At 47.6% G+C, this 12,259-nt stretch overlaps 1 long non-coding RNA gene across 1 annotated transcript; it reads right to left on the reverse strand.

The window, feature by feature from the left end:
• Positions 1–1,772: 1,772 nt before the first annotated feature.
• Positions 1,773–9,300, reverse strand: LOC123599717. The gene is made up of 2 exons (XR_006713273.1): positions 9,012–9,300; positions 1,773–2,033 (listed from the first exon to the last, which is right to left on the reverse strand). It is a non-coding gene; the product is annotated as an uncharacterized LOC123599717 (long non-coding RNA).
• Positions 9,301–12,259: the final 2,959 nt, after the last annotated feature.

Raw genomic sequence — 12,259 nt, forward strand, 5'->3', positions numbered from 1 at the left:
TGGTAAGGCTGGCGTGTGAGAGGGTTCCTCCTTGAAGGCTGGGGAAGTGTGTTTCTCCTTTCTACCCACACTCTATTTCTCAGGTCAAGTTTCTGAGGCTTAATTGCTAAGTGGGCCTTGCCTTTGACAAGCTGATTTCTTTCTATAAAAATGGGGAAAGGGGAAGCTCAGCATTTGGGCACCCGTTCTGTGGATAATAGCTGTCTAGAGGCGTGCTGTTTTGGTTTGCCTGCAACACTAAAACACCTGTAAACTCACCAAAAGAACAGCGGACCATGACCTGAGAAGGGGTGGTAAAGACCGTGGGATGCCCAACATTTCCTGCAACAGAACTAAGTCCTCCATTGGAAAGTTCAACAGACTTACGGGTTCTTCAAGCACCCTCTCTGATAATTCCCCCGAAACAAGCCAAAGACTGACGCCAACATCTCGTGGAAGGCTGTGCCTTCTTCCAAACTCGCCCCTGCCATGGGAGGCACCACTGAATGTGTGTGCCCCCCCCCAAATTCATGTGTTGGAATCCTAACCCCCAAGATGATGGTATGGGGAGGTAAGGCCACTGGGGAATGATCAGGTCATAAGGGCAGAGCCCTCCTAATTAGGATTAGAGCCCCTTTTTAAAATTTTTTTTTAATGTTTATTTATTTATTTTGAGAGAGAGAGAGAGAGAGTGCACTCAACGGAGGGAGGGGCAGAGAGAGAGGGAGAGAGAGAATCCCATGCAGACTCTACACTATCAGCTTGGAGCTGGACGCAGGGCTCAATCCCATGCCTGTGAGATCATGACCTGAGCCAAAATCAAGAGCCAGACACCCAACCGACTGAGCACCCCAGGTGCCCAGGATTAGTGCCCTTTGAGAAGAGACCCCACAGAGCTCCCTCGCCCCTTCCACCGTGTGGGGACATATAGTGATAAGCCTGTAGCCGGGAAAGACCCCTCACCCGCCCAGCCTGCCACCCCAGTCCCAGATTTCTAGCCCCAGAACTGTGAGTGATAACGCCGTGCTGTTTACAAGCCGCTCTGCCTGCCGTATCCAGTTTGAGCAGCCCAAACAACTTAGACGCTAGCAAACTGCTGAATAAAATGCACTCTGTCTTCTGCCTTGACAAATAGATCTTCATAATTACAAAATAAATTAAACGTGCCTAGGTCTAGATGTTCTGATGGTGGGGTAGACATGTTTGGGGAGGCAATAAAATATTCACACACAAAATTAATAAATTATCATGTATTTGTTTCATGCAATTTTCCTTGCCTTTATTTGAATAAAAATCACTGATTATGGTCGTATAATGAGGATATTTTTCACATATTTGTGTTCTACTGATGATAATGGCAGGTTAAGCAATCTTTCTTGGGTCATGGTTTTAAGAGCTTTGTAGGCAAGGTTTTGTTATTTCAGTTTGGAAAAATATCACGCCGCCGAAGCAACAGAAGTGGAAATGATACATACAATATTTTTAAAAACACTTTTAATATTTATTTTTGTGTGTGAGAGAGAGAGAGAGAGAGAGACTGGGGGTGGGGAGGAGAATGTAAGCAGGGGAGGGGCCGAGAGAGGGGGACAGAGGATCCGAAGCAGACTCTGTGCTGACAGCAGAGAGACTGATGTGGGACTGGAACCCACGAACTATGAGATCATGACTTGAGTCAAATTCGGGCGCTTAACCGACTGAGCCACCCAGGCGTCCCTGATAAATAAAATTCTTAAGGCAATTCACAGGTTGGAAAATAAAGCATGAGCTCTATATGTCATATCTGAACATTCCAATGCGGCTGTATGGGATGAATCATTATTGCAGAAAATATTGAAATATTATAATTTTGCCATATAAATGACTATTATTAACATAGCAATTTTCTCTTGAATCAGTAGCTGGACCCACAAAGTATCTCTTGAGTCTTTCAAGTTGTTCAATGCAGGGAAATTTTAAATAAAACCCCAAATTGGAATATGTCGTTCATGGTCAGAACAGTCTCCTTAGACATTCAACTGGGGGTGATGTACCCAGCAATTTTCCTTATGTTAGTCCTGCAAAATACAAGCCATACATTAATGAATGGCAAGAAAGCACATAGAGATATCCAAACAAGCTGAAAACTGCTTTTGAAAATGTCATAGAAGTCTCATTAACTACTTTTTTTTTTTTTTTAATTTTTGTTTAATGTTTTATTTATTTTTGAGACAGAGAGAGACAGAGCATGAACAGGGGAGGGTCAGAGAGAGAGGGAGACACAGAATCTGAAGCAGGCTCCAGGCTCTGAGCTGTCAGCACAGAGCCCGACGCGGGGCTCGAACCCACGGACCGTGAGATCATGACCCGAGCCGAAGTCGGACGCTCAACTGACTGAGCCACCCAGGCGCCCCTCATTAACTACTTTTATTAAAACAATTCACAATTTTGTGTTCAATAACCACTGAGTTCCCATGTAAAAAATGAGTATCATGTTCAATCTTGTAACATCTAGACCTACATGTATACAGATTTAAGATCCAACTGGACTTATTTAATGTTGCAAAATGTTCCTCTCTGCATCTTTCTCCACCTTTGTGAAATCTGCACTAATTCACAAACATCTTTGAAACAAAAACTGATACCTGAAGAGAAGCGAGGTATGGAATCTCCCCGTTGCTGGGGAGTGGCACTTGATTATGCAAGAGTCTGTAGCATCCGTGCTCTCTGAGAAGAAGGATTTGACAAGCTAATTAATTTGTCTTTTCTTTTACCTCAGTCTTTCTGACTCACACTCCCTCTGAGCTGACGCCCAGCCCCCACCTTCCATGCTGGCGGCTCAACGCAAGCCTTCCCTCATTTAGTCACCTCTCATGTCGAGGTCATAGCGATGGGTGCGGAGAAGGAATTCTGGGGATCGCACCGTGCTCCCTGATGAGCTATTTAGGGTTCTGGGCCGCCCGAGACCACACTAACAGCCACGGTAGCTGACCAGGAGCTGGGCACCGGCTGAACTAAGGAAGGGGCGACTTGAACAACTGTCCAGCCATGCCATCGGGAGCCAGCTGATGACCACATTTGCCTGGCACCTGTAAGGCCCTCAGAATATTTATTAAGTGGGTGATGAGCAAATGAATGAAGGCAGGAAAAATGAAGAGAAAGCCATGCTTGCCATAAAGGCAGACAGGTGCATCAGCAAAGACGTGGCAGTTTGGGGAAGGGTCTCGGAAGTGGGGTAACTGGAGAAAAAGAAATCCACCTCCCAAGGAAGGTGAGCTTTCCTCTCTGGACTTGATCACCAGGCATTTTGTCCCTACAAAGCGACAGGATCTTAAGCAGGCCGGGGGTTCCGCCTGTTTACGTTGAGTGCTGTCTGGTTATAACCATGGCCAACTTTTACACATTTGGTTAACAATTTGAGGCTCTGCTTCCGAAATCTCAATGCTTCCTTTGCAAATTCAAAGAGAAATCCCAGAATCTAGCCAGAAAGTGAGGCTGGCCTTATGGTTTTCCCACACCCCGCTGAAAACACGAAGACAGCGCAGTGATCATGACCACCCCGCACAAAGGGGCTCCTGCCTAGACCTGTCCTCGGCTCCAAAAGCGGCGAGGGCTTCTCTCACTCTGGAGGGGCGACAGGTGCAGGCAGGGAGCAGAAAGCAAGATGAGGTCAAGAAACCAGAATTGATCTGTAAATAGAAAACAAACACTCCTATGCGGTCACAACCTACGGGGATCGCGGAAGAGCCACGTTTGTATCTGTTTGGCCGGAGCACACCTGCCTTCCCCGCTGGGTCCTCAGCAGCGCTAGGGAAGAAATTCCGTGTTTCCCATCTTTGAATTCTCGGAGCTTCCCACTCTGCCTGGAACATAACAGATGTGCAAGAAATGCCTGCAGTTGACTGATTCTCCATACCTTCCACAAGTTCTGCATTAAGCTCTCACCACGCCCGCCATGTCCTGGAGCTTCAGTTTTGTTCCCCCCTCCTTTTTTTTATACCAAATAGGCAGAATTTCTAGATGACTCAGTGAGTGAGGTTCACCTCTCCCAGGTACTGTTTTTTTTTTTTGGAAAAAATTATTTTGGGGTGCCTGGGTGGCTCAGTCGGTGAAGCGTCCGACTTCAGCTCAGGTCATGATCTCGCAGTTCGTGGGTTTGAGCCCCGCGTCTGGCTCTGTGCTGACAGCTCGGAGCCTGGAGCCTGCTTTGAATTCTGTGTCTCCCTCCCTCTCTGCCCCTCTCCCACTAGCGCTTTGTGTCTCTCTGTCTCTCAAGAATAAACAAATAAAAAATTTTTTAAAATTATTTTGATACAGCCTGTATGACGTTAAGGCCTTTAAACTCAAACTTGAATCAGAAACAGCCCAGAGTTTTATTATCGGAGACCAGCAAGGGTCACAGAAGACATACGGTTCTATTTTCCATCTATTTTCAGAAGGATGGGCTGAACATTCACCACACCAAAGCAATGATCTCCAACATTTAATTAAAAAGCTTCAAAAAAAAAACCCACAGACCAGTTTATTCCGGTACGTTCCTGGGGCTTCGTGTGCTGTTAGAACTTCCATCCGTCTCTGAGCCTAAGGCCTCCATGCAGGGCCTCAAATATAGTAGTTGCTCAATAAATGCATGGGGAAGAAAGAAATGTAATAAAGGAAAGAAGAGAAGGAATGGAAATCAGGCATGAACCCAGAGGGTCTGCTTCCCGCCCTGCTTAAGTGGCAACGCCAACTCTGAGACTTTTTTCAGGCTCTGACCTTTGTGGGCAAGAGTTCCCGAACTTCAGAGGGTCTGTGGGTAGCGGCCTGTTAAACCACAGACCCCGGAGTCTTTCCATCACCCTCTGTTAACATTCCTATTCAGCAGGTCCGGAGTGGGGGCTGGGACTCTGCTCTCCTCACAAGACTCGGGTACCAGTGATGGGGGCGGCCCGGGGATCAACAGGGACAGAGAACCGCCGCCTCCCAGGAGCACAGGTTCAAGCTCTGGCACAGACCCCAAACTGCTTCCTGAGAAAGACTACAACTTTACATGCAGCTGTCCCTACAGCCCCGCTCTGTGCCGAGTGGGGTAGCCTTCCCTTCGGGTTTCCTGATTTTTTAAGGGAAGAATTAACTCTGTCCCTGTTTATCTGGCCACCAAGGTTCCTGTGTCCGTCCCCACTCAGCAATTAAGGCGATCCGTTTCTATGCTAACGACCGTCACTGTTATCTCCGGCCGTCCAGCTGCCATCCACAGCCTGCTTTCGGGGAAATAATACTGGGGAAGATAATCTAAGGGAGGCTGTGATGTAGATATGCTAAGTTGCATCTTTGGACCCAATTAATGGCCGGAAAAAATAAACGTGTTCATGAAATTATACCTCAATATCATGTCTGATTTTTACTAAAAGTTGCCCCAAGCTATATGTAAATGAATACTATCGATGTACTTGCCGTGAAATGGTGGTGATACGACTGTTCAGCGTAGTGTCTGAATCTTGCCGGCCGGGCGTAGGCCACGCGGAGAGCGATCTCCCCTCCTGTGAGTTACCGGGAGCTGCTACCTCTCACGTGCTATGTTTCCTGCTCCCCGGGGCCGCCAGGAAGCTCAAAGTTTGGGTTTATTTTATGCATCTCGCCGCAGTAGCCTGCTTTGTTTCTGACGCGCTGAATTTTTCACATGGTGTTTGTATTGTTTATTTTCTTCTGTTTTGTTTGCAAGATGCCTGAACTCCCTTTTAGAGAGAGGACAGATAGGGGTTCCCGCGAAGTCACAGTGTTACTGTGATAAACGGCAAATGCGTACAGTGTTACTTCATTATCAGTTATTACGATGAACACGATGAAATAGTTGCCCATGGTAACCACGAACGATCCTCGGGTGTGGCCCCCGCGGCCACTGCCCGGCTTGTACTGCTCGCGCCCGTCCTTTCCTCCCCACCCTCTTCTCTCAGAAGGGACCCAGAAGGTTCTCCTGTTCATCCTCTGTGGAGTTCTGAGCTGCCCTCTTCCAACTTCTCCCCACTTGGGTTCATGGATTCACCTCTTGGCGGGTTTCACCTGCCTCTGAGCCCACGGCTCCCAACCCAAACTTCCAGCTACAGAATCCCTTCAGGTTCCGGAACCCGTCACAACCAAACAACACCCTGCTACTGTTGTGAAAGTGGGTAAATACTACACAGTCGAGAGCATGAGATTGCATTTGGAGGGTTCACTGTTCTCAAGGAAGACGAAAAAGCACAAGTTGGGATAGTACCCGTGCGCCTTGATAGAAAGCTCTACTCTGTAATGTGGGTTGTCTAGATCCTTACTTCTCCACGCAGATCCTTGGTTATCCCTCTTGCCCATGGCTTCTACCTGTTACTTGAAAAATCCATTCCCCGGGCAAATAGGTTACAAAGCCCCTCGTCTTCTCGGAGACACTCGTTACAGGGGATTTGGGGGCGGGGGAAGGTATACTTGTAACGTACTGAGTCTTGTGTGTTCTTCATTGTAAGATGCACCGTTGTTTCATGTGCCACCAGGACAGGAAGAAAAATAATGCCCATAAAACTGTGAGACAAGGCTTTCTTCTCATTTCAGATTTCTGATTTCTACCGATTGAGGTTTTCAATATCTTATTGAGGTGTAACTGACACTCAACAAACTGCATATCTACTGTTCAGTTTTTGTGTGTGTTTACCTGCGATGCCATGGCCACTACCAAGAAAATGAACTCACCCACCATGTCCAGATGTCTCCTCCTGCCCCTTCGTCACACCTCCCTATCCCTCCCTCCCACCTCCACCCTTCTCCCCAGGGAAATGCTGATCTGATTCCTGTCTCTACACAACATTTTGCTAGAATTCCATTTACGTGGAATTGTACAGATTCTTCTTTGTATCTGACTTGAGCAGAGTTAAGAGTCATCCACTTAGAATAAATATCACCAGTTCATTTATTTAGTGCCAAATGGTGTTCCATTGTGTGAATAGACTGGTTTGTTTATCTGGTCACCTTTCATGGGGTTTGGGGTTGTCTCCACCTTTTGGATATTACAAAACAACCTGCTATAAATACTTTCGTACATTCCTTATGTGAAAATATGCTTTCATTTCTTTGGTTTTATGACCAAAAATACAGCCTATCTTGGTAAATATTCTGTGTGCATTTGAAAACACTGTGTATTCTGCTTTGTCTACAATTGTCAGGTCAAGTTTGTTGGGAGCGTTGTTCAAACCTTCTATGTTCTTATCAGTTTTCTATCTTTTTTTAATGTTTCTTTCTTTATTTTTGAGGGGGGGGAGGGGAGGGACAGAGAGAGAGGGAGAGAAAGAATCTCAAGCAGGCTCCACACCATCAGCACAGAGCCTGATGCAGGGCTCAATCCCACGAACTGTGAGATTATTCTGACCTGGGCTGAAATCAAAAGTTGGATGTTTAATCAACTGAGCCACCCAGACTATCTCTTTATCTTTTTGTATCAATTACTGAGAGACAGGTATTGAAATCTCTGGGTTTTCTGCTTCTTCTTGCACATCTCTCGGTTCTTATCTCACGTATTTACAAGCTCTTTTCGGTGCATAAACCTTCAGAAATGCCGTATTCTCTTGGCGAATCGATTCCTTTACCTTTATCCAATGAACTTTCTTATCCTGTGTTTTGTTGACTGAAATATCGAGGGGTTCTCACTACCCCCTCATGCTGTAGGATTTACAGCTAAGTCACATGTCATTAGGGCAATGGCAGATTGGCCACCTGTGCTTAGCAGGTGCATAGGGATTTCAGGGATGTTACAACGCATAACATCGATGTATGCTTAGAACTGGTGATACGCGGACATTACAGGGCGGTTGGGAAACTGATTCTTTTTAACGGAAATCTCGCAGGAATGTTCTCTGGCAAGTCTTCATTCACCTTGGGTTGCTGTTTCGACAGTCCAAACTCTTTTCAGCAGTGCTATACAGTGACGTGATAGAGGCAAAGTATCGTTTTGGGCACACTGTTAAAGGTGGTAGGTGGGGGGGGGGGGGCGCCTGGAGGGCTCAGTCAGGTAAGCGACCGACTCTTGGTTTGGGCTCAGGTCATCATCTCACGGTTCGTGAGTTTGAACCCCTTTCAGGTTCTGCCCTGACGGTGCGAAACCTGCCTGGGATTCTGTCTCCCTCCCTCTCCCTCTCCCCTCTCTCTCTCAAAAATGAATAAATAAACTTAAAAGAAAAACAAGATGGAATGGTTGTTTCTGCTTCTCCCCGAGGGGACAGTCACGAAGTCCTCGGCTCGGGCTGCCCTCCTCACGGGGACACTATCCTGCCTGTGCCCGTTATTTTGTGAAAGATTTCCTTACTCTTGTAAGTCTGTCTGCATTCTGGCCATCACCGCACGCGGAAAACGCCCCAAATGGAAACCGTTGTCTTCCCCCATGCTCCCCGGTGTCTACACCCGTTCTCAGGTAATGAAATAAATGTGGATACGGTCACATGCATGCCAGCATGTGTGTGTGTGTGTGTGTGTGCGCACACAACACGCGCACACACACACACACACACACACACACTGTGATCCCCATTCATTTTGCCCACTATGCTCTTGCCCCGAAGTCCCTGTGCCTGTCACCTCTCCTGGATCCCTTCCCTCCCTCTCTCCTTCCCCACATCACACCTGTGCTTCAGCGGCCCTCAAATCCCCATTATGCCTCGGGCGTACGTTTTCCCTTCATTGATTTGTGCCAAGAATACACTTAACTTTTAAATTTACATCTAGAAAATTATTTCTCCTCCACTGACACAGCTCCAAGTGTGTCCCTCAGCAGGGACGCCCCACGGTCCCAGGGCACAGTTAGCCGCTCCCTTTCATCTGTGCCCCCTCCCCACTCATACCTGCGCTCAGGTGCTGGCTGACCGTTCCCGGCTCCTCCTTGGGGCTGCGTTCTAAGGAAACATCACCTATTTTGTTAACGATGTCTCCTCTACTGTCTGTCATACGCCTCAACCTGTCAGCTGAAGGTTGCACGTGTGACGGCTTTCCTACCCTCTGCCACTCTTACAGACCCCATCCGGAGTCTGGCCTCCTCCAGTCTCCCGGGGGAAACTCACAGGTGCCTCCTTGCTCCTCCCGCCTCGGCCTGTGCCGCAGCCAGTCCCGGTTGGCGCCGAGGTCTGTGCGCTGCTCTCCGGTCACCTGTCTGGTGTCGTCCACGCCCTCAGTCTTCCCGTGACAGGGTCATGCTCCAGCCATGCGCTGCCCTTGGGTGTGTGCCTGCCGTTCTCGGGTTATCTTATTAACTCTCCATATAATGGGAGGGGATATTTATCTACCCTTTGGAAGAGCATTATTTCTGGGAAAAGAGCCTGGATTCCTGGCAGAGGGTAACCGGGAGGACCATTGCCCTGTAAACAAAATCGCATCCGTGCCGCACCTAAACGGTATGTTCTAAAGGGCTGTGTGCCTGCAAGCCAGCCCTGGCCAGGGCAGGGCCCGGGCATTCCGCAAATGTTTGCCAGGACCCTGGCCCCCCTGCTCTCTGGAACATTCTGGGTTCTCAGCAGTGTGAAGCAAAAGAAATAATTTCCCTAAGCTTACACTGGTAGATCGAGACCAGATGAGAAACTGATAAAAATAACTCTGAAAACTCAGCATGTACAGAACTAAGATTGCATTTTCATGACCTTGACCTTGAATTACAGCCATCCCCGAGAATGGGAAGCAACATTGATCAAGTATTTTGGAAATCGGTAAAAAAATAAAAATGGCAGATGGTCAGAGGGGAGAATTCATACTTTTATGTACTTTTATTCATTCATTCCAGTCAGATCCAGCCCTCTCCTCTGCCGGAGTGCAGGAATGGAGACCTTCATTCAGGTATTTCCAAACAATTAAAGTGCCCTGGTTTTTAATGTATTATCCCCAAACGGGAAACTTTTCTTAATCTACTCATCGTTAAACTTGGGAAAATCTTCTCGGTTCAGCTTGTGAAATAATTTGCCTAATGCTGAAGCTGATTGATATTTTATTTTTGCTGGAATCTCGGACATTTTCAAAGTCAGTCGGCTTTTACAAATGGACGAACATCCCCCAGGCACAGTGTGCGTATAAATAGAAGCTGCCCACGTCAGGCTTCCTCTCCAGATCATAATGTTAAAGATAAATTTTAAGTCGTTTTTCGAAGTCTCGACAAGTAGGTCTACCTTCTAAGGAGCCGTATACATTTTATGCAGATGCCCAGAGCTGTCCCAATACGTGTGTTAATGTCCTGAAGAGAAAGTAATCTGAATGTATTGCCTCAAGGTCACGTACGTGGACTTTTAAATTTAATATGGCTTGCTTTCCCATTCAAAAGAGCGTTAACCATCTTCCAGTAAAGAAAGTAATACAATTCGGAGGAATTCTTTCAACTACATAATTTTCAATAATTCATAAATGCCTTAGGATTTATATTAAAAGAAAGAGTCATCACCAGATTGCTTACATTAATTCTTGTAAAGCCACGTTCAAAATTCATTTTGGGCCTCTGACAAAGCTTTTATAGTAAGGATATTTTGTTTTGTTTTGTTTTGTTTTGTTTTGTTCATTTATTAGATTCACTTATGTGACAGTTAACAAAAGCTGTTTACTTGAATGCTCAAACAGGCTATCATGTTTTCAGTGTGTTGAAAAATGTGTGTTATATTTGCCTTTCGATTATTAAAGAAAAAAAAAAGACAGAATGGACTTTTCAGCTGGTCTGCTCCTTCTTGGAAGTTTCTAGTTTACTTTTGGCCCCCCCCCCAGTGCCGGTCTGTGCCCCCAAATGCAACAGAGATGTTTTCGAGAACAGTTTCTGTTCTCGAACAAAACAAGAGTTTATGATTCACTTTCAGACTTTGTTCCTTCAGGCTAACTTGTTTGTCTGAGAAAACAGATTCCCGACCCCTGTGCTCAGAGCAGGATCCTTGTGCCCCTGTTTTTACTCCTCTGTGGCTCAGACGACGTGACTTTTGGCCCATGAAACATGCACGCAAGGTAAACGGAGAAAAACACGATAATCTTGTGAGGTCTTTTCCAGCGACACGCCGTCCCCAGCAGAGGACAAGAGCAAGCATGTAAACTGACCCGACAATGAGGGACAGAGACGCTTAAAATCCCCCACCCTGCCGGCTGCAGGAGGTGTCTCTGCCCTGTGTATCTGGCCTGCCGGGACCTGCCAGCCTGTTACATTTGGATACATTTATCCCAGCCATTGGCAGCTTCTTCCTGTTTTCTTCCTAGCGGCTCCCTCCACCTGCTCAGTTCATCCTCTGCTGGGTGCTGGCTCCCTGCTGGAGTCTTCTGCCTCTGCTCCGGTTGATTAAAATTACTGTCCCCTTATCTCCCAGCCGGCCACCTGCTCTGAGCTCTAAACGCAGGTGGCTACGTCTTCCAGTGGAAAGACAGAAACCTGCTCCCTAGCCTCTACTCGTCGGAACGCAACCGCATGGAGGGTTTGCCATGCAAATCAGCTAGAAGGCCCAGTCCCTGCATTTCTACGCAGTAAAGGAGAGATAAGGGCCAGTGACGTTTATACACCTCTCCCTTCAAGCGCGGAAAAGAAAAAGGCATTGTTGGCGAGTGGTAAGTATGGAGCACCAATGTCCTACGGGTCACGCGGCTCAGCGAGGCCTCAGTGTGCACTGACACCGTGGGGATCTTGGCCGTCACCCCACAACTGTGCAGGTGTAGCTGCTGTCGTGATGCAGGGGCACCCACAAGCTTCGGGGCGGTGGGATCAGCCAGCTCCCTGGGAAGGAAATTGTAGGCCCAGCATCTGACCGGAACTGGCCCCCGTTAGGCAGAGAAGGAAAACAAAATACCCACCCGTGCGTCTGACTCGTGCTTTGAGTCAGGAGGTCCCTCCCGGGCAATGCAGGTGCAGGGGGGGAGCCTGGGCCTGGTCTGCTCTGCGCTCACCCCCTCCTGCCTGGCGGGAAGACACAGGGGGCCTGCGGGCAAGGCGGGAATAGTGATCAGAAGAAGGTTCTGGCTTCCTGCCACCTCCTCCCTGACCGCTTTGAACCTCAGAGTCCCCTTAGCGCCAGATGGGTTTGCCCCCCGCAGGGTGTGTGAGGATCCCATAAGAAAGCACTTGACGAAACTCTGAAAGGATCGCCTGGGGCTCGTCCGCTCTTTGCGACTCCATTTCTTCTAGATCTTTCCCCAGCTGCTTTTGCCCAGCTCTCCTCCACTCTGTCCTCACCAGCGATCCCTTATTGCCTTCAGTTTCTCCTTTTACCAGCTTTTCTCCCTTCTGTCTCTATTTTTGTGTTCTCTTTCTCTGTCCTCTGTACCAGGGAATTCAGAAAATGTCCACAAAAGCTTACTTTACCAT

This window comes from Leopardus geoffroyi, chromosome A1 (genome assembly GCF_018350155.1).
Source record: "Leopardus geoffroyi isolate Oge1 chromosome A1, O.geoffroyi_Oge1_pat1.0, whole genome shotgun sequence".
Lineage (NCBI taxonomy): Eukaryota > Metazoa > Chordata > Mammalia > Carnivora > Felidae > Leopardus > Leopardus geoffroyi.